Here is a 23,757-nt window from a genome sequence, read left to right as displayed (position 1 = left end):
TGAATTATTACAACACTTGAGAGCCCGTTTTTGAATCTTTTCCACTGTCTTAATATGTTCTAATCTGTAAGGATCCCAACATGCAGCGCAATATTCCATTACTGGACGAACTAGTGATTTATATGCAATCTCTTTGGATTTATCAGAGCATTTCCTTAGAAAACATCGTATCGCTCTCAGGACCGTGATTAACGTTCCTTATCAATTATTGAATTTTTGGAGAGCGAAACTGTTATGAAATAAGTTGTCTGATATTTATATTTTTCCTGTCATTGAGAGCTTTCTTTATTACCATATCATCCGCTCTGAATGGAAGTTGTCCTTTTTAAATTGTTTTCGTAAGATTCCAATTACGGATGAGGAATTGTTCAAGTACTTTTTACAGATTTCTGCAGTATAAGGTTCAGGGGATGAAGTCTTATGAATGTACACAACTTTGTAGTAGAAAACAAGAAGAGAGGGGAGCGAGGGTGAAGGAGAGCTCAATGCTAGATAGCGACTTCACATAACAGATGAAAAAAGAAAGAAAAAACGACAACAAAAGTTTAGGAGGGAAAGTATTCTTAAATAATGAGGAAACTAGTGAAGAGGGGGAGCACGTGGACGAACAGGGAGAAAAGAATGGAAGAAGGAGAAAGAAACGAGGAAATATGAGGATGGCATCGAATTCTTTGAGCTAACGAGCATAATTATATTCTCTTCCTTTTTTATCTTTCTTTCCCTCTTCTCTCGTGAAGCGATTCCCTTCCCCCTAGGTGCGAATCCACAGTTCCATGTCTCCTCGGCGTCGTCGTCTTTTCCTTGTTGGATAGTGCATTAATTATATGGACTTAAATTGTCTATATACAAAATTACATAACTTGGTTTCCAAGGTTACAAGCGTTTGCTGAAGTTACCAAAGTAAATGAATAACGTACACCTGTAAGCTTGTGTCGTGTGAATTCACTTCGAGGTAAATTTTGGAAGATTAAACTTCTAAGATGTTAGTTACAAAAAAAAAATGACTGATGCTAATCATGTCTCGTATATGGTGTTGCTAAGAAACTGTGGTTTAAAAGAATTATTATACTTTGCAGTTCACTTATTCATGTCCAGTTATCTTGTGTGATTGAGTAGGTACTTGTTTTTCTTGTTGTTTGAGTCGAGTTTCGTGATTCAAATCCGAATAAAGACGATGATGAATTTTTAACGATTGTACTCAACTTTATCACGCATTCTTTCTTAAGATAAGTAAAGTTCTATTGCATATTTCGATACAGAAAATAAATGTTTCTTGAGATAAATGAATGCAGGCAAAAATTTACTCGCCATTTCTCGCACAAGTAATATTTAAGTTCCTAATGATAATCATAACTACCTTTATACAACCACTAGTAAGAATTTGTTCTTACAAATGCCTCCTATTCAGTTAAATGAATTCTTGACGCGGACAAAATACCACAGTTCACACAGGTCTTCGTTCACCTCGTGCAGAATCATAGAAAAATAATAGTGTGTGTATTTTGACAGGTGTAGAATTAAAATCAACATGGCTTCAAAATTCCTTAACAGATGTTTCCTTAACCTCTTCCCTTACTATATATTTGACCAGTTTTGTGAAAAAAATGTGTCATATTTTTTTATTTTTATTTTCGTAAAGAGGTGATTTAATATTGCAGAATCGCTGTACATCACTAATTTTCTTACATACCTAAAAATAACTATGAAATAGACATACATTCATACCTGAATTATTATCCAGAGTTATCTCGTGCACCTTGATTCCAGCTCTGGTAGTTGTCCCACTTTGATTTTCTCCTGAACTATTTACCAACTTATGTTTTTTATGAATTAATTTATGACGTACAATACCAGTGCTGTTATCAAGGCGTTAAATGTTGCTTGTCGTGTGATAGACTCGAAAGCAGGGTATTACGCACAGTGGCACATTGCATTCCGGACAGTAGTATCTGCTCTCCTATATGAGAGCGTTTTGGGAAGAATGGTGTAGCAGACATTGAATATTTGTACCAGCACATCTGTTCTTCAGGTTTGTGAATAATTTCTGCAGTATCACTATGCGCAGAAGTACACGTATTTCAGTCTGTAGTAGGCCGCCTCAAATTATTTTCAGCCTTCTGTGAACACTTATTAGCATGCCGAATCGTCTCCTTGAATATAATGTTGATGAGGTCATTATTAAAGAGTAGTTATAAATGATTGAGAATTATCGTTATCAGAAACAATGTTAAAATTTCAGGGAATGGGAACCCCGAAGGTGCAGAAGAAATGGTGCCCGATGTCTTCTATTCAAACCACTGTCGAAAAGACGCGACATCAACTGATCTGAATTTGTTTGTTGGTCTATAACTTCGTCTTCTGATACCGATGTTTCATTTCCTAATCTTCTACAGGAATATATTCCAGATCAAAAGTTTAGGAATCACTAACTTGATCCATCTTTACACAAAACAGCACAAAAAAACACTAAACACAAACAGAAACCACCAAAACTAACTAGCATCTACTCACTACTGTGTGTGAATGCTATATGAGCATAGAATTCCACTCGCAAGGAAGAAGTACAAAAAACACCACCAGATATAGCAATATCAGTAACTTCTGTAGCCATCTAGTGAGGAAAAGGTTAATGAAAGAATGGATATAATCCTTAGCAGCGAAAATGGGACTCAAACGAGTTAACTGGGTTAATGAATTTTGACACAAGTTAGCAACCCGAGTTAACTCGGGTTAATCAGGGAAGTGGTTAATATAGCATTTGAATGCTTTAGGCTGCCTACAGAGAAGGATAGTATCCTTTGCCTTCTTCTTTATCACATCCTTACACTCATACTCACATTTTATTAATTTATTTTTCTCTGTCGTTAGAGAGCACGTATTGTCATGTCGAGAGATGCTAACCCTATGTACGATCCATCCTTCCATTAATATCCTCCTGAAGATGAAGCACACACTCGTACAAATACACCTTTACAATTTATGAAGGTCATAGATACATTCTTCACACTTGAATTCATGTTTAATTTACGTCGTTTCCGTGAGTGGCGCCATGATAGCACTCCTTCAAGATGGTTGCTGTACTTGACATTCGTCAGAAGCAACGTGCTGTTATCGAGTTCCTGTGCTATGAGAACGAGACAATGGGAAAATATTCGCAAGAGGTTGAAAAAGGTGTATGGAAATGCAGCAGTCGATCGCAGTATGGTTAGTCGGTGGGCAAGCAGATTATCTGGTGAAAGAGGGCACGCCAATATTCGGAATACTCCTCGCAGCGGTAGACTCTGCACTGAACGAAGTCCATAATGTGCAGCGCTTTAACAACATGGTTGTGGCTGTCAAACGAGTAACAATGAAAGAATTGTCACTCCAAGTTGGATAGGAGAAGCAAGTGTGCGCAGAATATTGAAAGAGTCGGGGTTAAAAAAGGTTTGTGCCGGGTGGGTTCCGAGGATGTTCACAGAAGCCCACAAAGAAACCCAAAAAACAGTGTGCAGCGAACTTTTGCACCAGTATGAGAATGGTGGAGATGACTTTCTTGCAAGAATTGTGACAGGAGATGAAAAGACCACAGACCAGATCAGAAAACTTGGATGGACAAACTGAAACATCCGCCTTACAGTCCTGATCTGGGACCATGCGATTACCATCTCTTTGGTAAACTGAAGGAATCCCTTCACGAAACGAGGTTTGAAGATGACGACTTCCTCATGCACGCTGCTGAAGAGTGGCTTAGACGTGTTGGTCCAGACTTCTATCGTGCAGGTATACAGGCCGTCGTTTCAAGGTAGCGTAACACAGTTGAAAGGGATGGGGATTATGTGGAAAAGTGATATTTTGTTCCTAAAGGATGTATATGGGTCATTTGCAGAATTTCTATAACAAATGATGTCCATCAATTCTTACCCATCCCATTATTGCATTTATAACGATAGAATAATTTCAAGGGAAAAATTGTTCCGGGGCCGGGTATCGATCCCGGGACCTCTGGTTGAACGTACCAGCGCTCTGCCAACTGAGCTACCCGGGAACTCCACCCGACACCGTCTCAACTTTTCCCTTTATATCCACACAACTCGCGTGGGCTGACGAAACGCCAGAGACCCACATCGAGTGCACACAATCTCTGTGTGACTTGGAATTGTGGTTTTTCTGTTAATGTACACAGTGACGTATATATTATGCAAATCTAGCCTGTAAATTTTTCCCTTCAAGTTATTCAAATCTGCTTTACAGGGAGCTTTACCTGAAAGACTAGATTTGTATAACGATAGAGTTATAAATTCCTAACAGTGAGTAGTTTCAGTACTAATGTAGTAAACGTCACAAGAATTATTTCCTTCATGTGAAATATTTCACGAGAATAAAATAAAATTCTCATAGTGACAGCTAAAATGCCATGTCCATACTAGTTCAGTTTTTTAAAATGGAGCATGATTATGTCCAGATAAATGTTTTATTTAATAATGTAATTGATAAAAAAAATTAAAGAAACATTTGATATTACCAAAACTTCTTCATTTATGTCGGAGTTTATATTTCCTTAAATATGATTACATAATTTGTCTAAGCCAGTAAGCCAGTCAGGTCTGTTGCCCCATTCTGTTCCTATGGATACACAGTTGAAAAATAAATCCCACAGATGTCAGCACAAGCCAAGATGACGCACAAAGACCCATTTTGATTGTACTGCTATGTTCACCCATTTTGATTTGGCGAGCTTGTGTCATATTCTTGCTTTATGTTTTAGTCTAAGCGTGCATTGTTACTCTGTCAGATCTGTTTGTGTTGTGTTTTCCACAAATAACAACATATAAAGTGAAGATGAAGAGGACATAATAGTACACGTGTCCAGTAGTTAAGTTAAGTTTTTTGAAGATTTTTAAGCAAAAAAATTTTAGGATAGCACATGCTTATGTTTGCTTTGTCATGTCTGTTACCTTCAGATCTGTTACTCCATGTCATGTCTGTTACATCATTCAAAATAGTGCTGTAAAGCAAGGTGAGTGTACAGTGGTTGATTACACAACATATTCCAATCTTATGAATCCATGCTGGTTGAATTTAATGTACCATCTCTCAGTAGTCGCAGGATAAGAGCACAACAAATGTATTTGTTTAAAACCATAAATGGCGTAATAGACAACCCTGATCTTCTACAGCTAATTAGTTTCAATATTGGTAAATCAAATTTGAGAAAGCGATCTCTCTTTTATTTACAGACAACAAAAACACTATCTCATAAAATGTCTCCACTTTTATTAATGCTTCGAACTTATCATCTAACAAATAAACAGGATTTATATTTTTCGTTATCGTACAATATGTACAAGAAAAAGTTATGTAAAGCATTACTTGAAACACATGTTCTGTGTTGGTGAGTTTTTTGAATAAATGAATTGAGCCTATTGGCTTGCTGTGTAGTGCTGTATATTGAATTTATTAATATGGTGTTGTATTTATTCTGCAATTTGCCAATTATAGCTACGCCTGCATTTTGCATTTTTGGCTGTGATGTCTGTACTTGGCTCTTTTTGATTTGTTTTAGTTTGGTGTTTTTCATTTATATCTGTATCTGTCTTTTTTATTTAGGTGGTATCTGTTTTTTTCTTCTCTTTTCCATTTTTAATTTGTAATTACACTTGTATCTGTTTTACCTCTTTTTTCGTGTTGTAGGCAATATGTTTTTTTATCTGTACTGTCTATTGTAATTGGGGCTTTGCCCTGTTATGGACATAAATAGATAAATAAATAAATCTTCGTAATATGAATTACTATGGCAGAGACATTGCACTATATTAATACATGCAGAATATGCACTAAATAGTACTTTAATTTTGACGTTCTCAATCGTCCATTTGTTATACAAATTTTGCAAATGACCCATCTATATTCTGTGAAAATAGCAAAGCTGTAGGATACAAATGTAATTTTTAAATGTTGTGCATTACTTTCGGGGTGACCCTCGTACATACTTAGTCTCCTCGGAATTCCAGAAATTTAAATATTTTCTATTTTCATATAGGAAATCGAATTCGCGTCTAGCGAAATGGTAAATGAAGGCTCTATGCTTGTTCACACAGCATGCGCCCAATTACTAGTCAAAACAAAGTTCCGAGAAGTAGATAAACTATCTCTCATTTTAATGTAATTGAAACACCCCTTGCCTCGCTCACTCTTCAGGATTCAAATATCTGGCTCAAAACTTTGTTTCTGTAACTGCTACACTTGAATAATTAAAAAGAAGAGAATTTTAAGTCTAACTTTTAAACTTGCTAGCTCGTGTACGATTCCCCTATTCATGATGAAGTTTGAAAAGACAGGTGACCTTTCCAATCCTTTCCCCCTCCGTCCCGCCTTTTGACATGACTACCTCTCATGATTAGTCTCGTTTACAAACAACTCCAGAGAGAGAGAAATTGAGGCGTTCCAGCCGTCGAGTTTCTCTTTTCAATTCAACACTTGAATTAGAGAGATCATGGTTCAAAGCCAGCCATCCAGTCAGTGAACCTTCTGCACAAACTTTATTTTTGCATCCAATTTTCATCCCTCTTTTTTCTTTCTTTCTCTATCCTTCTTTCCTTCCCTCTCTGTCTCTCTTTCATACGTTCCTTTCTTCTTTCTTTATCCTTATTTAAGTTTCTTTAGATCTGGACTAGTGTAAGGATAACAAGAGTGAGAGGCTGATTTTATATTTGAGGATTTCTCTCTTTCTGACTGCCTTTCCGCCTCCCCCCCCTTTGCGTGTATGGTGTGTGTGTGTGTATCTGTGTCTGTGTACGTGAGCGGCCATTTCAGCAAATGTGACGTCATCACTGTGTTTATAGACACTTCAGGAATCTCATCAGTACCTTTTACTCCCTACACCTCCTCTTGCCTTCCCTTCCTCCCTCTTCATCTCCTGTTTCTATCGTGCCACTTCTCCATCCTCACTTCTCTGTAGCTGCCTCGTTAGGAGATGTATTTTCTCTTTTCCTTCTTAATACATTTTCCAATTCTGTGATACTTAAATAAACTGAATAGCCTATAATTAGCAAGAAAGGTATAGTATTTTCGGGCACATTCCAACTTACGAACTTATTTTGTTTTAGAGAACGTTTTCTTTTCTAGTTTTAATTGATTTTGGTACGGTTTCCTTCTTTTTTTTTCTTAATATACGATATTAAATCAATACTTCTTAGTCTCGAAAAATCGAAGGAGAATTGGGAGGAAAATTTAAAAGGTACGCAAAACGCGTCCTTGCAAGGGGTTGGGGGCTGTACAAAACTAAATATGTGAGCTCCAAGCCTGTTGGCCACTAGTCTCACTCCGGGTTACGCTGCTCCCCTGAAGGAGCTCTAGAAAATTTTGAAGGGGAAGCCGAAATTGGACGTAACCTCTTAGGTACCACATACGCGAGGGGGGGGCTGAGATTGATCAATTGATCACGGAACGGGGCGAGGAGGAGATGGCTGGTGTTTGCCGTTAGGATGGCAAGACGCCGTCATCTGTTGTTCGATGACAAAGCATGTGAAGGCCGTCGGAATAAGGGTCGTGAAATCTAATCTGCAATTTGGGAGGTCCCTGTCCTTTCAATTTGCGACTTATTGAGTGACCTCGTATATTTAATAGACTATTTATATTATCGGAACTAGGGCATACATCGTTTATAATAAAGGTGGAATATATATGGGGAAGGGCATATAGGTCCGTGGCCCATTTCTTATAGGGCTCATCCCGACATTTGTCTTACGCCTGAGGAAAAGCACGGAATACCTTAGGCGAGATGAGTTGTCTCGTGTATAAGAGACTAGCCAATTTGGCTATTATGTAGGAGGTGATTGTTGTCATGAGCCTTGTTGAATCGTCTCAATTTTGAGACAAGCCATTTGGCTATTCTTAGTCTCTTGGCATTATTTCTTTATATATTGAGTTTTCTCCATTTAATTTTGTTTGTTAGCTTCACTGATTTATTTTGTGCTTATTTATGTTAAGCATGTTTCTTTGCTTTTGGTCTACTTAGAAGTTTTAATGTTATAAGGTAGATGTCCGTGATATGGCCATGCTAAGATTTGAGATTTTTCTAGCCGCCATTTTTACAAAAAAATGTAAACCACTTTTTTCTTCGCTAATATGTTTTCGCGGGATATCAGCCGAGTTAAAATTTTGGAATGTTCGAAGCTTTCAACTGCTATCTCTGCAGCTTTCTGCAGGGAACTTGCCTGAAGATGCCTGCAGAGATAGCAGTTGAAAGCTTCGAACATTCCAAAATTTTAACTCGGCTGATATTCCGCGAAAACATATTAGCGAACCAACGCCGAGAAAGCCTCATATCATTCACTTTTTTCTTACTCGTTCTCAGTCTAATGGACTTTCCCCATAAAAATAGCTTTAATTGTCCAAAAAGTCCCAAATTCCAAAAATATACCTATTGGCCATATCTTGAACATGTGCACATGATATGGCCACCCTTGTTCCATGTTCTACAAATCGTGATTGTTTTCAGTTTGATAGCGCAGTTGTGCTAAAATTAAATAATTCTGGTGTAAAATGAATGAACATGACCTTTCATAATTTTTTTTATAATTCAAAAGTGTAGTCAAAACAGATTTTTCCATAAAAAAAGTACGTTGTTTTTTTTTTAAATACAAAATTTTTGCGTAATCCCAGCTATAAGGCATGTAAATTTTTCAGGTGAAAAAATAAAAGTGAAATGAACTTGATATGGCCATTGTGCATTTGATATGGCCATATCAGGAGCAGGTAAGCTTTCACGAAAATCGTTTGATTATGAACAACTCGTAAAAGATACGCCATCAACGACAACACCAATCAACAGAATATTAAAAAGTGAATGGAGTACGATAGTTTTCATGAAACAAGTCTTTGAAAAACATGCATAAAACAAAGGAGACTTACCAGAGAAAAATAAGAAGAGATCACATGAAAACCGCAAAACAGGCAACTGACGCCATATTGCTCAACCTGACTGGATGGGAAACGATCAAGTGACATACCAGGATGCCCTTTCACTGGATGCTGCTGCAATTTAGCGGATTTTTTGGTTAACTAACTCACAATAGGGAGTGGGGGTGGCCATATCAGGAACATGGCCATAACAGGAGCACCCACCTTACATAATTTTGCTCCTTTGCTTTCTGGTTGCTTATATCTATGTATTTATTAGCCTAATGTTACAATTTGGCGGCAGCGATATATATAATATACAATAATACCATTACAATAATACAATAATCACAACAATAAAAAATAAATAAAATAAACCTAAAATTTATTTCTAACTATAAATAAATAGATGCAATAAACCTGGGACTATAAATAAAAACTATTCTATAATAACGCCTACAATAAGCAAAAGTAAACCTAACTTATAAGTACTTCTATTTCACCCAACTTTTACCCATCAAGTGCCAAAAACCACTTTTACAACTTAAGCTAAATGGTTTGTTATTTCGTGATAACCTTGGTAATTTCGTGATATTACATTGATAATTTCGTGAGAGGTAGAAGAATTGTGGAAAAATTCATTAAAGTCAAATGAAATTCTCATTTATTGTTACAAGACTTCAAACATAGTAATTCCGTCTGATATTCATAGCAAGAAAACGTAGAAATACATATCAACACATAATAAGAATGAAATCAAAGTAAAAATTGAAATTGAAAAAGGATCTTCTTTGTCCTGAAAGGGTGAACACTTTTATTAAGGACTTTACTATAGCCTATATTACTAGGATAACTCCAAAAGTAATGCATAACATTTGTTTAAAAATTATATTTTTATCCTACAGCTTTACTATTTTTCACAGAATGTAGATACATCCTTCGGGAACAAAATGTCACTTTTCCACATAATCCCCGTCCCTTTCAACTGCCTTACGTAACCTAGGAACGAGGGCCTGTAGACCAGCACGGTAAAAGTCTGGACCAACACGTCTGAGTCCCTCTTTAGCAGCGTGCACAAGGGAGTCATCATCTAACCTCGTTGCGCGAAGGGATACTGCAGTTTACCAAAGAGATGGTAATCGCACGGTGCCAGTTCAGGACTGTAAGGCGGATGTTTCGGTGTTGTCTATCCGAATTTTCTGATCTGGTCTGTGGTCTTGTGACTGACAAATGGCTGTGCGTTGTCGTGCAATAGCAGAACATCCTGCTTCTCCCGATGTCATCGAACACGACTCAGTCGAGCTTGAAGTTTCTTGAGAGTTCCCACACACGCGTCAGAATTAATGGTGGCTCCGTGTGGCATGATGTCCACAAGCAAGAGTCCTTCTGAATCGAAAAACACAGTAGCCATAACTTTTCCTGCCGAAGGTGTACTTTTGAATTTATATTTCTTTGGTGAATTTGCATGATTGTTTGCCTCTGTCTCCGGTCCAAAATGGTGGAGACTTATTTCATTTTCTGTCACAATTCTTGCAAGTAAGTCATCTGGCACTTATCATTGACACTTAGCATGGTAACAAATCAAACAGAAGCTACACTGAACCCATTGCGTCCCCCTTTTCTTTTTTGTTATCACATCTTATCTTCAGATTTCTAAAATTCGTATTGTAATACAATTTTTAAAATAGTTTAAAATGTAACGCTTAATGCTCAACAAAATTTCGCCTCAAACAGCTTAGATTTCTATCCGTAAAGCTAAGCATATATGGCGACTACAACTGTATCTAAAATTCCAAAATCATTTCCTAAAATTTCATTAAGATATAATAAATCATTGCACCAAATATCATATGCTTACCTTTAGTAATAAGCCTGTAATGTAATTACAAACATCCACAAGATTTGTACTCCTGAGAAGTCGATGGAAACTTGCTCTCTCCAAACATAAAAGCTCACTGAAGCAACTACAATAGCCACACAAAGCGTAGCTGTATCTATATATATATAATTTAAACTGGTAATGGAAATTACGGGAAAACGGCAGAACGGATATTAAAAAATGACCCCTCATTTTGAAGCTTGGAACCCAAAGTTTTTCGGAAAAGTAGTAGTTTTCAGTGAAATGTCAATTTTCTTACATCATTTTCCTTTTTTCCAAAATCCATCTTTCGTCAGTTTTGAGAACTAATTAATTGCATTCACGGCCGACTTGATTGAATTTCAGAACAAAACACACACTACAATAAACAATAGGCTATTACACGAAGGCCATGACCTGCAGGATTGTCGACATATTTAGAGCTCAATTCAATTTGTTATTAAAAACTGATTCTGCAGTGTATAATTTTCTGAGTACAGCTGTGTATTGGATATTCAAATCTACGAAACTTGAGGTGGTTTGATGACATTATTACCATTAGAAATTAAATATTATTGTAGTTAATATCATATTGCATCTAATTTTTACTAATTGTACATAATATTGATGCTATATTGATGACATGAAAGTGAAACGTTTTGTGGTTATGTAAGTAAATGTAGAGAATATCTTAATTTAGATCTTCATTTCTATAATTTACTGAGTGGCTGCTATATATAACTACAAAACTTAAGTAAGATAATAATATTGTTATTAAAAATCAAATATTTTTATACTTATTAACCCAGTGGGGTTGGGTCTTTTTCATATACTTAATGACGGTGTAGTGTAGATATTGATATGTGTCATTGTCTTCAGTATTGGCTCGAGAGAGCGCAAAAATTACAGTTCCTAAGGAAAGATCAAAAGGTATTACTTACTGATAAAATAAGAGGCCTAGAAATTTTTGTAGTCTCCAGATCATTTCGGCAAGATCTCTTAGTAGGATAAAATGATTTTACGCTCTACATTTCAAGTTCTACATGCAGCAGCTATACGAAAATGCTATTGTTCGAAAGTTTAGCAAACCTGACATTTTTTTAACTTTTGCCTACAATCCGCAATGACCTGAAATAGCTACTGCTATCGTTCTGACATTGATACTTGCGTTTTCGCGTTGAAACTCAAAAACTGAAGTTGGATAGGTTCAAGAAAAATTATTTGGCCTAAAAAAATCCATTGAGAGGGAGTATGTTTCATTATTATGGAAGCAAATAACTATCAAAAAGACAAGTATTCTTCATTGAAAATAAATCTGAAAAATTTTTATTTGAACGTCTAATGAACTTAGTTTGCAGCAGTATTTGCTGCGCAAGCCACTAGTGTTCCTGGAAACCGGACAATATATGCAATCCCTTGGTGAAAATTTGAATCTCGTAACACCATTTGTTAGTTCACGAAAGAGCAAAGAAAAAGTATCACGAAATAACCACTGCCACGAAATTACCAATGTATACTCTATTCTCAATTTTTTTAAACTCCTCATTTCAGAACGCGGTTGAAATATTCTGAAACTACTAACAAAAACCTTAAACGTACGAGCTTCAATATTTATCTAGCTACGTTTGTTTACATATGAGCTGTATTTCGGTTGGGAAGTTTTACAATCACAATAAAATATGTGTGTATGTAATGTAACTGATAATGATGATGACAATACATAAAGGGAAACCACTAATAAAATGGGCAACCCAATTCTGCTCTGTGGTAATCAGGTGGGCGAAGTGACGTTATTTTGTGAGGTTATACTCAACCGCATGTCATGACTAAACCAACCCTGTAATAGCGTAATGCCAGCATGATATTCCAGCCTCTATCATGAATGGATAGTGGGAGGGTAGCAAACGATATTGATTGATTAATTCTGCGAGTAAGGAGCTTAAAAAGTTGCGTAGAACCGGGTGGTGCTCCTCGCCCTCTCCCCAACCCTCCCCTCCTTCCTTCATTATCCCACGTGGAGAGGTCCGGGGACAGAGGATTACCGTATTGGGTTTTTGAAGTTGTCTAATTAATGAAGTTTCTATGGTTACGTTACCACGGGCTTATATCATCATGTTTTTTAAGTAAGTTAAGGCTAGCAGACGACATGGTTCATAAATTCATTAACAAAAAAGGGGGGAGAATGGAAAATAGAACCGGCGTGTTTCATTTATGTTTCGCCCTGTTAGTAGAAGACAAAAGAGGGAGGAGTAAACAATTAAACAAATAGTTGAATGTTATTTTGTGAGGTGAGAAACTACATGTTAACCACTAGAAAGAACTTTTTTACTTCAAAATTTAATTTGAGTTTTAGTCTCGCAAGAAAACATTTCGCAGCTCTGTAAATCTGAACTCCATCGCTTGTTACTGTGGGGGTATTTCACAGCTTCTAGCGTAAATATGTCTTATACATTGCCCCTGCTGTGCTTCAGTTTGAGATCTGATGCTTAGCAGATTTTACGTGAATACTCACTAATTAAAACGATCAAGTGACCCTTATAGGATGTATAAAAAATTAGAGAATAAAATAGAATGTTACACTCGTAATTGGTTAGAAAGAGACCGTGAGTGCATGAAGTACTTACTGATGGAAAGAGAAGTACCTACTTATTTACATAAAAGAAAACTTACTGTACTTACTTACTGACAAATTCCTTTTAAGGAACCCGCAGGTTCATTGCCGCCCTCACATAAGCCCGCCATCGGTCCCTATCCTGAGCAAGATTAATCCAATCTCTATCATCATATCCCACCTCCCTCAAATCCATTTTAATATTATCCTCCCATCTATATCTCTGCCTCCCCAAAAGTCTCTTTCCTTCCTGTCTCCCAACTAACATACTATATACATTTCTGGATTCGCCCTTACGTGCTACATGCCCTGCCCATCTCAAAGTCTGGATTTAATGTTTCTAATTATGTCAGGTGAAGAATACAATGCGTGCAGTTCTGTGTTGTGTAACTTTCTACATTCTCCTGTAACTTCATCCCTCTTAGCCCCAAATATTTTCTTAAGAACCTTATTCTCAAACACCATTAACCTTTGTTCCTCTCTCAAACTGACAGTACAACTTTCACAACTTACTTACTTACTGGCTTTTAAGGAACCCGGAGAATCATTGCCGCCCTCACATAAGCCCGCTATCGGTTCTTATCCTGTTCAAGATTAATCCAGCCTCTATCAGCCTCTATCATCATATTCCACCTCTAAAATCTATTCCAATATTAACTTCCCATCTACGTCTCGGCCTCCCCAAAGGTCTTTTTCCTTCCGGCCTCCCAACTAACACTCTATATGCACTCTTCTGGATATATTCATATTCTATCATCATATTCCACCTCTCTAAAATCTATTCCAATATTATTGTTCCATCTACGTCTCGGCCTCCCCAAAGGACTTCTTCCCTCCGGCCTCCCAACTAACACTCTATATCCATTTCTGGATTCGCCCATACGTGCTACATGCCCTGCCCATCTCATACGTCAGGATTTAATGTTCCTAATTATGTCAAGTGAAGAATACAATGCGTGCAGTTCTGTGTTGTGTAACTTTCTAAATTCTCCTGTAACTTCATCCCTCTTAGCCCCAAATATTTACTAAGAACCTTATTCTCAAACACCCTTAACCTATGTTCCTCTCTCAACGTGAGAGTGAAAGTTTTACAACCATAAAGAACAACCGGTAATATAACTGTTTTATAAATTCTAACTTTCAGATTTTTTGAAAACAGACTGGATTATAAAAGCTTCTCAATCGAATAATAACAGGCATTTCCCATATTTATTCTGTGATTAATTTCTTCCCGAATATCATTTATATTTGTTACTGTTGCTCCAAGATATTTGAACTTCTCCACCGCTTCGAAAGAGATAAATTTCCAATTTTTATATTGCCATTTCGCACAATATTTCCGTCACGAGACATAATCATATACTTTGTCTTTTCAGGATTTACTTCCAAACCTATTCCTTTACTTGCTTCCAGTAAAATTTCCGCGTTTTCCCTAATCGTTTGTGGATTTTCTCCTAACATATTCACGTCATCCGCATAGACAAGAAGCTGATGTAACCCGTTCAATTCCAAACCCTGCCTGTTATCCTGAACTTTCCTAATGGCATACTCTAGAGCAAAGTTAAAAGGTAAAGGTGATAGTGCATTTCTTCAGGTGACCCTTATAGGATGTATAAAACATTAGAGAATAAACTATAATGCTGCACTCGTAATTGGTTACAAAAAGACTGTGAGCGCATCTTGTACTTACTGCTAAAAAGAGAAGTACCTACTTATTTACATAAAAGAAAACTTACTTATTTAATTACTTACTTACTCACAAATGGCTTTTAAGGAACCCGCAGGTTCATTGCCGCCCTCACATAAGCCCACCATCGGTCCCTATCCTGTGATAGATTAATCCACTCTCTATCATCATATCCCACCTCGAAACTTGTGTAAATGGACTTGAATGGTTATTGATCTCACCGCTTCAATTACGTCAGAAGTGCCCAAAAGTACGGCATTTATATTTGTCTGTTGCTCCAGAAAGGATACAAATAATTTCAAGCATTTCCTACAGCCCTAATAATAGCTGTGACGCCAACCTGTACGTTCCACATGTTTGTATTTTTATTTCAGCTCATGTTTTCCAGCAATTTTCCATTTCCCTCCTCTATTATATTTCTATCAACTGGGCAGGTACAGTTCATGAATAATTTGGCTAGTTTTGGCATTACCGTCACGTATTTTCATGCTCGGCTTATTTGCTTCTGTTTTCCTGTCACTTTTTATTGGAAAGTCCCATTGTACAGAGACAACATTTTTTTGTCGTGACAGCTTTAGGATTATGCGGATACCACTACAATGCTACTTTTCGTCTAATTTTCCAGCGTGTTTCATAATGCATTATTATTATTATTATTATTATTATTATTATTATTATTATTATTATTATTATTATTATTATTATCATCGTACAAACTTTTGTCCAAACTTTTGTCCAAGAAGATTAACTTCATATGTAGATGAAATTATTGGGGATCATCAGTGTGGTTTTAGGCGTAATAGATCAATTATTCATAAGCTATTTTGTATTCGACAGATTATGGTGAAAAAAAATGGGAGTATAAGGGTACAGTGCATCAGTTATTCATTGATTTCAAAAAGGCATATGACTCAGTTAAGAGAGAAGTTTTATATGTTATTCTTATTGAATTTGGTATTCCCAAGAAACTAGTTCGATTAATTATAATGTGTCTCAGTGAAACGTACAGCAGAGTCCGTATAGGTCAGTTTCTGTCAGATGCGTTTCCAATTCACTGCGGGCTAAAGCAGGGAGTTGCACTATCACCTTTACTTTTTAACTTTGCTCTACAGTATGCCATTAACAAAGTCCAGGATAACAGAGAGAGTTTAGAATTGAACGGGTTGCATCAGCTGCTTGTTTATGCGGATGACGTGAATATGTTAGGAGAAAATCCAAAAACAATTAGGGAAAACACGGGAATTTTACTTGAAGCAAGTAAAGCAATAGGTTTGGTAGTAAATCCCGAAAAGACAAAGTATATGTTTATGTCTCGTGACGAGAATATTGTACGAAATGGGAATATAAAAATTGGAAATTTATCTTTTGAAAAAAGTGGAAAAATTCAAATACCTGGGAGCAACAGTAACAAATATAAATGATACTCGGGAGGAAATTAAACACAAAATAAATATGAGAAATGCCTGTTATTATTCGGTTGAGAAGCTTTTATCATCCAAACTGCTGTCCAAAAATCTGAAAGTTAGAATTTATAAAACAGTTATATTACCGGTTCTTCTTTATGGTTGTGAAACTTGGAGTCTCACTTTGAGAGAGGAACATAAGTTAAGGGTGTATGAGAACAAGGTACTTAGGAAAATATTTGGGGCTAAGAGGGATGAAGTTACAGGAGAATGGAGAAAGTTACATAACGCAGAACTGCACGCATTGTATTCTTCACCTGACATAATTAGGAACATTAAATCCAGACGTTTGAGATGGGCAGGGCATATAGCACGTATGGGCGAATCCAGAAATGCATATAGAGTATTAGTTTGGAGGCCGGAGAGAAAAAGACCTTTAGGGAGGCTGAGACGTAGATGGGAAGATAATATTAAAATGGATTTGAGGGAGGTGGGATATGATGATAGAGACTGGATTAATCTTGCGCAGGATAGGGACCGATGGCGGGCTTATGTGAGGGCGGCAATGAACCTGCGGGTTCCTTAAAAGCCAGTAAGTAAGTATCATATTAAATTTAGCGTCAGGCTAATAATAATAATTATAAATAAGTTTTCACAAATATGTTAACGTAGGTTTACAGACAGACAACTGTAACTATTGTTTCATATTGTTTGTTATTTTGCAGAAAATCTCATTGATATTAATAAGGTAGTTTATGGCCATATGCTGTCCGCTCGTTCGCGGAAGAGACTTTACCATATCCCTTGTTGACTGCCCACTGTTGTCCCCCCCAACATCGGCATCATGTAAGTGTGTCTGTCATCAAATTAATGCGTAAGGGGTTGAGAGGTGTATGGGAGGAAATTTCTAAGTGAGTGCAGTGTTGTGGGATATTGTTACGTTGTTATACACAGAGGGAGAAGGGGGAGATGACACTTCCGTCCATCTTCATTAGCTTCCAGGAAACTGCCCAATATAAGCGAAATTACCAAACCACGCCCTACCCTCTCCCTCTCCCCAAGTTTGAATCCATTTTATAGAGTCGTTTTAAAACTAATTACATCAGCTTTACTTCATCAGACATGTTTCGAACTAAATATCTTTCTACTTTCTGCAACGCTGGCGAGTCTTGCAGAACCGTGTCTGGACTTGTACTAGCTCTACTGCACGTGGTGGGATTTCATTGATATTGAATCAGCATGTCGCTGAACTTAATTTAAGACAATGCATTGTGCCATATTGACAACGGAAACCATTCAAACTCACAAAACCTGGCTTTCATACAACGTTAAATCACAGTCTACTATATACAGTCGCGAAGCTTGAGGTGATTTTTTGCAAATCTCGTGGTAAAGAGCTCCAAGCGGTTAGCAACTAGAAGCAATAGACTGCCCACGGTCGACTTTGGACTGTGTCGTATTTCCATCGAATGCTAGCTCGTTGCGTATTTCACATTGATGCTTGTGAATTGTTCGTTATTGGTTGTAATGAAAATTTTAATGGCTAAAATACAATAATTGGAATAATAATATTATACTAGAGACGTAGAAAAATTAAGTTTGTTTTAATGAAATTTATTGATCACGTTTTATTTTCAATTCTGGTGGGATTATTATTGCTTAGGCCTACTTTTTTTTTTCAAAGGTTATGTTTTTAATTATAGCTGTTAATTTTGTTGTTATTTTTATTTGTTACTTTACTAGAGACGTAGAAAAAGTCTGTTACAATAGTATTTATTGATCACGTGTTATATCCAATTCTGGTGTGATTATTATTGCTTAACCTCATCCCACTTCGTTAACTACGTAGCCTACACTACAAGTACCGGTACACGTAAGTTACTCCATTAATTCATATTTCCATTATTATTGTTGTAAATGGAAATGCAAATTAATATTTATTGATTTCATAGTTAATTATCGCTATAATCTTGAATGAGTGAAGCGATTGTAGTAAATTTCAGTTCGTTTTGTACAAACAAAAATAATATTAACCTATTTCTTGCAGGTATCTTCGAGTTTATGGTGGAATTTAATATACTTCATTAAAATAATAAAATTAACTTTATGCATTTAATATTTCAATAAGGGAAAGACGGTGTTAATTTTTCCAAAAGAACACAACGAAAGTGTAACATATTTTGTCGTCTACTAGGAGAGAGATTTGCGATGATGAGGCGATAGTAACGATCCTAGTGGTGGGCAACTACCCATGTTTGCATTTTTACTACATATTGAGCTTCGCGACTGTATATAGTAGATTGTGGTTAAATGCTGGTTCACAATAAACCGGAAACGAGAATCGGAACGAAAACGAAAACGGTAAAATTGTTAAAATGTGTACATTTAAATATGAGCATTCACAATTAACGAAAAGCTTGCCGGAGCCCGAGATCGGGAACGGAGAATTGGCCAAGTTTCAACTTTGGCGTTCACGTTTCCGATCACAGCCCACTAGATTCATTCTATTGCCATCTAAAAGCTATTTTGTCGCCGTATATTTTGTAGCAAGAAGACCGTGACATAACCTATGCATTATTTTGTTCTGTGCTGTGCATCATGGAGCAAGTTTTATCTGATTAGATTTATTTTTATTTTATTGGGTTATTTTACGACGCTGTATCAACATCTAGGTTATTTAGCGTCTGAATGATATGAAGGTGATAATGCCGGTGAAATGAGTCCGGGGTCCAGCACCGAAAGTTACCCAGCATTTGCTCGTATTGGGTTGAGGGAGAACCCCGGAAAAAACCTCAACCAGGTAACTTGCCCCGACCGGGATTCGAACCCGGGCCACCTGGTTTCGCGGCCAGACGCGCTGACCGTTACTCCACAGGTGTGGACGTTTTGATTAGATTCTAATATTGAGTGTTGAGGAAAGTCCTCACGTTTACGATAAGCGGCGCGCCTCGTATAAAGATGAGAAAATGAAGGAGAATATGTGGCTTTCAATAGCTGCATCTTTGAACACCGATCGTAAGTGAATCATATTTTATTACTGTATTGGTTGTATTACACACTAACATATACATGCTTCAATTCAATAACTACTATTGTTCTATTACAAATGTTTCTTTTCTAATTATTTTACGTTATGGTAGACTTAAAATAGGTTGTGATAATAAAGATGCATGGGCATATTTATAGTACCGTAACTAATGAAATGTATCAGTTGAAATTTTGAAGTTGGTTAACCTGTGTTTATGTTGGCTGCCTTGTACTCATGAGAGAACGCCATTGATCCATTATACACAAATAACATCAGAATGCGTAATATCGACTTTACATATCGTTATTGACATACATATCGATATGCATAGACGTCTACCTTCTCGGTTTATTGTGAATCAAAAATTTTCATATTCACGTCCTCTGCTTCTCGTTTTCATTCTGGTTCTCGTTCCCGGTTTATTGTGAACTAGCCTTAAAGCTGCAGACGTAAACCGTTCCGCCATTTCTGTGGCTCAGGGCTAACGTCCTCAGGAGACCTGAAATCCAACCCCGGGCTGGTCTTATTTGAATTTGTAATGGACAAAGCAGATGTTCTAGAACATTTTTTCTGGAGTAGTCTCGTTTTCGTATTACACTTCACCAACACACTCCACTTGTTCTTGTCGACCTGGGTAGCGTAATTGATATAGCGCTGACCTTCTAAGCTCAAAGTTGCTGGTTCGATCCCGGCCCAGGTCGATGGCATTTAAGTGTGTTTAAATGCGACAGGCTCATGTCAGTAGATTTACTGGCATGTAAAAGAACTCCTGCGGGACAAAATTCCGGCACACCGGCGACGCTGATATAGCCTCTGCAGTTGCGAGCGTCGTTAAATAAACCGTAATTTAAAAAATTTAAATTTTCCACCTCCCCTTATTTCAGCTATCATCTGCAGTGGTTAAAAATAGGCTGAGATGAATTCATGGGGGGTAGTACTGGTCTCCTATGCTTATATAGGGTGTTTCAGAAGGAATTTAAAATACTTATGTAAGTTGCACTGAATTGAACAATTTTTTTTGGGTTATTTTACGACGCTGTATCAACATCTAGGTTATTTAGCGTCTGAATGAAATGAAGGTGATAATGCCGGTGAAATGAGTCCGGGGTCCAGGACCGAAAGTTACCCAGCATTTGCTCGTATTGAGTTGAGGAAAAACCCCAGAAAAAACCTCAACCAGGTTACTTGCCCCGACCGGGATTCGAACCCGGGCCACGCAGTGAAAAGGAATCAATGTATCTTGGCCAATTAAAGTGCAAAGTGGAAATAAATTGTCCCGAGATGTCAGAAATATTTGAAAATAATTTTCACAAATTTTTGTGAGAAAGTCTTTATGGATTTAGAAATAAGATGGTAGTAAGGTGGTAGACTAGTATTTCAGTGTCCTTAAAAAAAGCACATGTAAAAAAAATTAAACAATTCATTTGTGACTTTCAGAGGCTACAAAATTATAAAATGAAAGAAGGTAGCACACACCTAATATATTAAACAAATCGTTTCTTTCAAATTATTAGATAATCATTATTTTTATTTTTATAGTAATTTTACTTCCTCCCATTTCCTTATTAAAATTCAGATTTTATTTTACAATTCATATAGATGACAAGGGTACAAAAACAAAAAGAAAGAGCTTTGAATTTATTTAGTGATTACGTTTCTTAAACTAACATTTTTCTCTTTAATTTTAATATAGCCTATGTATTTGTTCGCATAGCGAGTCGCTAGATGGCATTGGCGACGCTGTCGCTAACCACATGCGTGTTATTAATCATTAGGGGAGAGTCGGGTAGTATCGGACAGCGGGTAATATCGGACAGTGAGTTTCTTTCATCTACCACACGATGATAGTACCTGATTGACATGGTTACGTTTCTGTGATGTCGCATAGAGAAACGTAACCATGTCATTCAGGTACTACCATATGGTGGTAGATGAAAGAAACGCACTGTCCGATATTACCCGATGTCCGATACTACCCGAGTCTCCCCTACTTTCCACTATTGTAATAGTAAGCTATTTGGTTTTTATTTTGATAGAAGTTGAGTAGCATAAATTGCGTAAAGTTACATTTTCCGCATTCTTTTGTTGAACGTAAACTTATGAAATTCGACATAGTGGGAAATAAATGAAATAAAATTGATTTCATAGTCTCTAGCTTACGAAAGTACTATTTATTCATTAAATAAACAGAGGCTTTATCGTATAATACATTCAGATACTTAACCTTCACCTCTCCACTCCTATTTCACCTACTTAACATGCTTCAGTTCTCCCAAGGGTGGAATTCTTGGTCTAATAATTCATTATGTTCACGAGCATTACAATAAAACTGCACACGAGATTCAAGTTAAACGTAGCTGGGATATAGGGTCTTTCCTTTGTCTGATAATGGCGGTGATAAGGACGGCAAGATGGCGGCGAGAATGGAAGCAATAGCTATGCACATAGTTCCGGACAAATGACGGTGATAACAGTCATAAGTCCAGTCTTTTTCATCGCGATCACATTCACATATTGATTGCTTGTTAACTTAGTACTAGACCAGCATATGACTTCTTTGCTTTGAGAGAAAGAGTTGGATGTCTAGTGCTTAGGGTTTCTTTTGTTGTATATAAATATGAGCGTCACATAATGTTAAAATGTTGTATGAAGCGCGTGACTTGTGCCACTTATGTATTGGAAGCGCTACTGTGTTGCTTTTGGTCGAAAACCTCTCTCATCTAAATAGCCCATAACCTAACTTATAGTTCCCTCCCTCTCCCCCCTTTTACCATTACCACGATGTGCACTGCAAAGAGTCGTATCTCGGGTTGACCTATGGACCCCCATTTCCCTACTATTGCTACTCTTGTACGCTTTACTCTCTATCTTTCTCCCTCTTTCCCACATTCTCTCTCGCTTTAAAACCTTCTGTCCCTCTTCCTGTTGTACTTCGTCAATATATTGCCTTTTGTTGACCTCAGAAGTTGCTATCATTTTCCCTATCTTTAAACAGAATACACGCAACTTTTTAGCCTTTATTTTTCTTCTTTGTACCTCCCTTTTAACTTTTCCCTGGGTCCTTCTGGCATCATCAATATGCTGGGGATCTCATTCCTACCCATGATTTTCCCATCTAGGTAAGATATATTGTTCCCCTCCTCCTCAGCAAAGAAGCGTTTCTTGCTCCCTTGTATGTGAGAGTTGCCTCTACACTCATGATTCCTTGCGTCCACTTTTCTCTTTCGATATTGTCCCTATGAACATCTAGTGTGTCACGACCTCCCAAGATTCACACTCGAACATAGGCCTAACCTTAGAAACTTTTTCACTACACACGGAACAGATATGGATTTAGCATGGCAGTCCGAAAGACAACAACTTTACAATGAATCAGCATCTCAGATAAAAAAAAAATAGTCTGCGTTGACTTACGCAGAATTGTTGTAGCTCCTTCAGTGTGTAGGATTCCTTCTCCTTCTCAACCTCATCTTTCTCACTCTCTTTTTCTTCCACTCCGCTCCTCTTCCTCTTCCTTTTTCTATTTCTCAACTTATTTCTCCTATCCATCATCCACATGTTTATGTACTTTCGCTTTACTCTTTTCAATTTTCTCCTCCTAGCCTTCTATTTCTTTGTCCCTCTGTTTCCGCTTCTTACCTTTTATTTATTTCTCTTTCCAATCTTCCTTCTTATCTTCTTTTCTATAATTTCCTCTCCTTTGTTTCTAAACATTTCTCTGCTCCTATTTGACTTCTGTCTCATCTTCCCAACTTCTTCAAATTATTAGAATTATTAGAAAACAACGGACGTGACAAAATTTTCCTTTGTTAACCGCACAATAGTACACAGCTTACCTGCGGCAATCTTTCAGGTAGTCCTCTCAAAATCAATACATTTAAGGAAAGGTGGAGAAGATTAGACTGAAAATGTAATTGCAGGTGCAGTGTAAATATCTAAGTTGTGTTATGTAATTAATTAAGTTGATATGCAATTAATCAAGACGATATGTAATTAATTAAGATGTTATATAATTAGTTGATATGTAAATAAATTAAGGTGATATGTAATTAATTAAGATGATATTTAATTAAGTTGATATGTAATTAATTAAGATGATATGTAATTTAGTTGATAAGTAAATAAATTAAGGTGATATGTAATTAATTAAGATGGTATTTAATTAAGTTGATTTGTAAATAATTAAGGTGATATGTAATTACTTAAATTGGTAATAGTTGGGTGAAATAGAAGTACTTATAAGTTAGGTTTACTTTTGTTTATTGTAGTCGTTATTATAAAATAGTT

The sequence above is a fragment of the Periplaneta americana genome, chromosome 5 (genome assembly GCF_040183065.1).
Source record: "Periplaneta americana isolate PAMFEO1 chromosome 5, P.americana_PAMFEO1_priV1, whole genome shotgun sequence".
Taxonomy (NCBI): Eukaryota; Metazoa; Arthropoda; class Insecta; order Blattodea; family Blattidae; genus Periplaneta; species Periplaneta americana.
Note: the sequence above shows the minus strand (reverse complement) of the source record.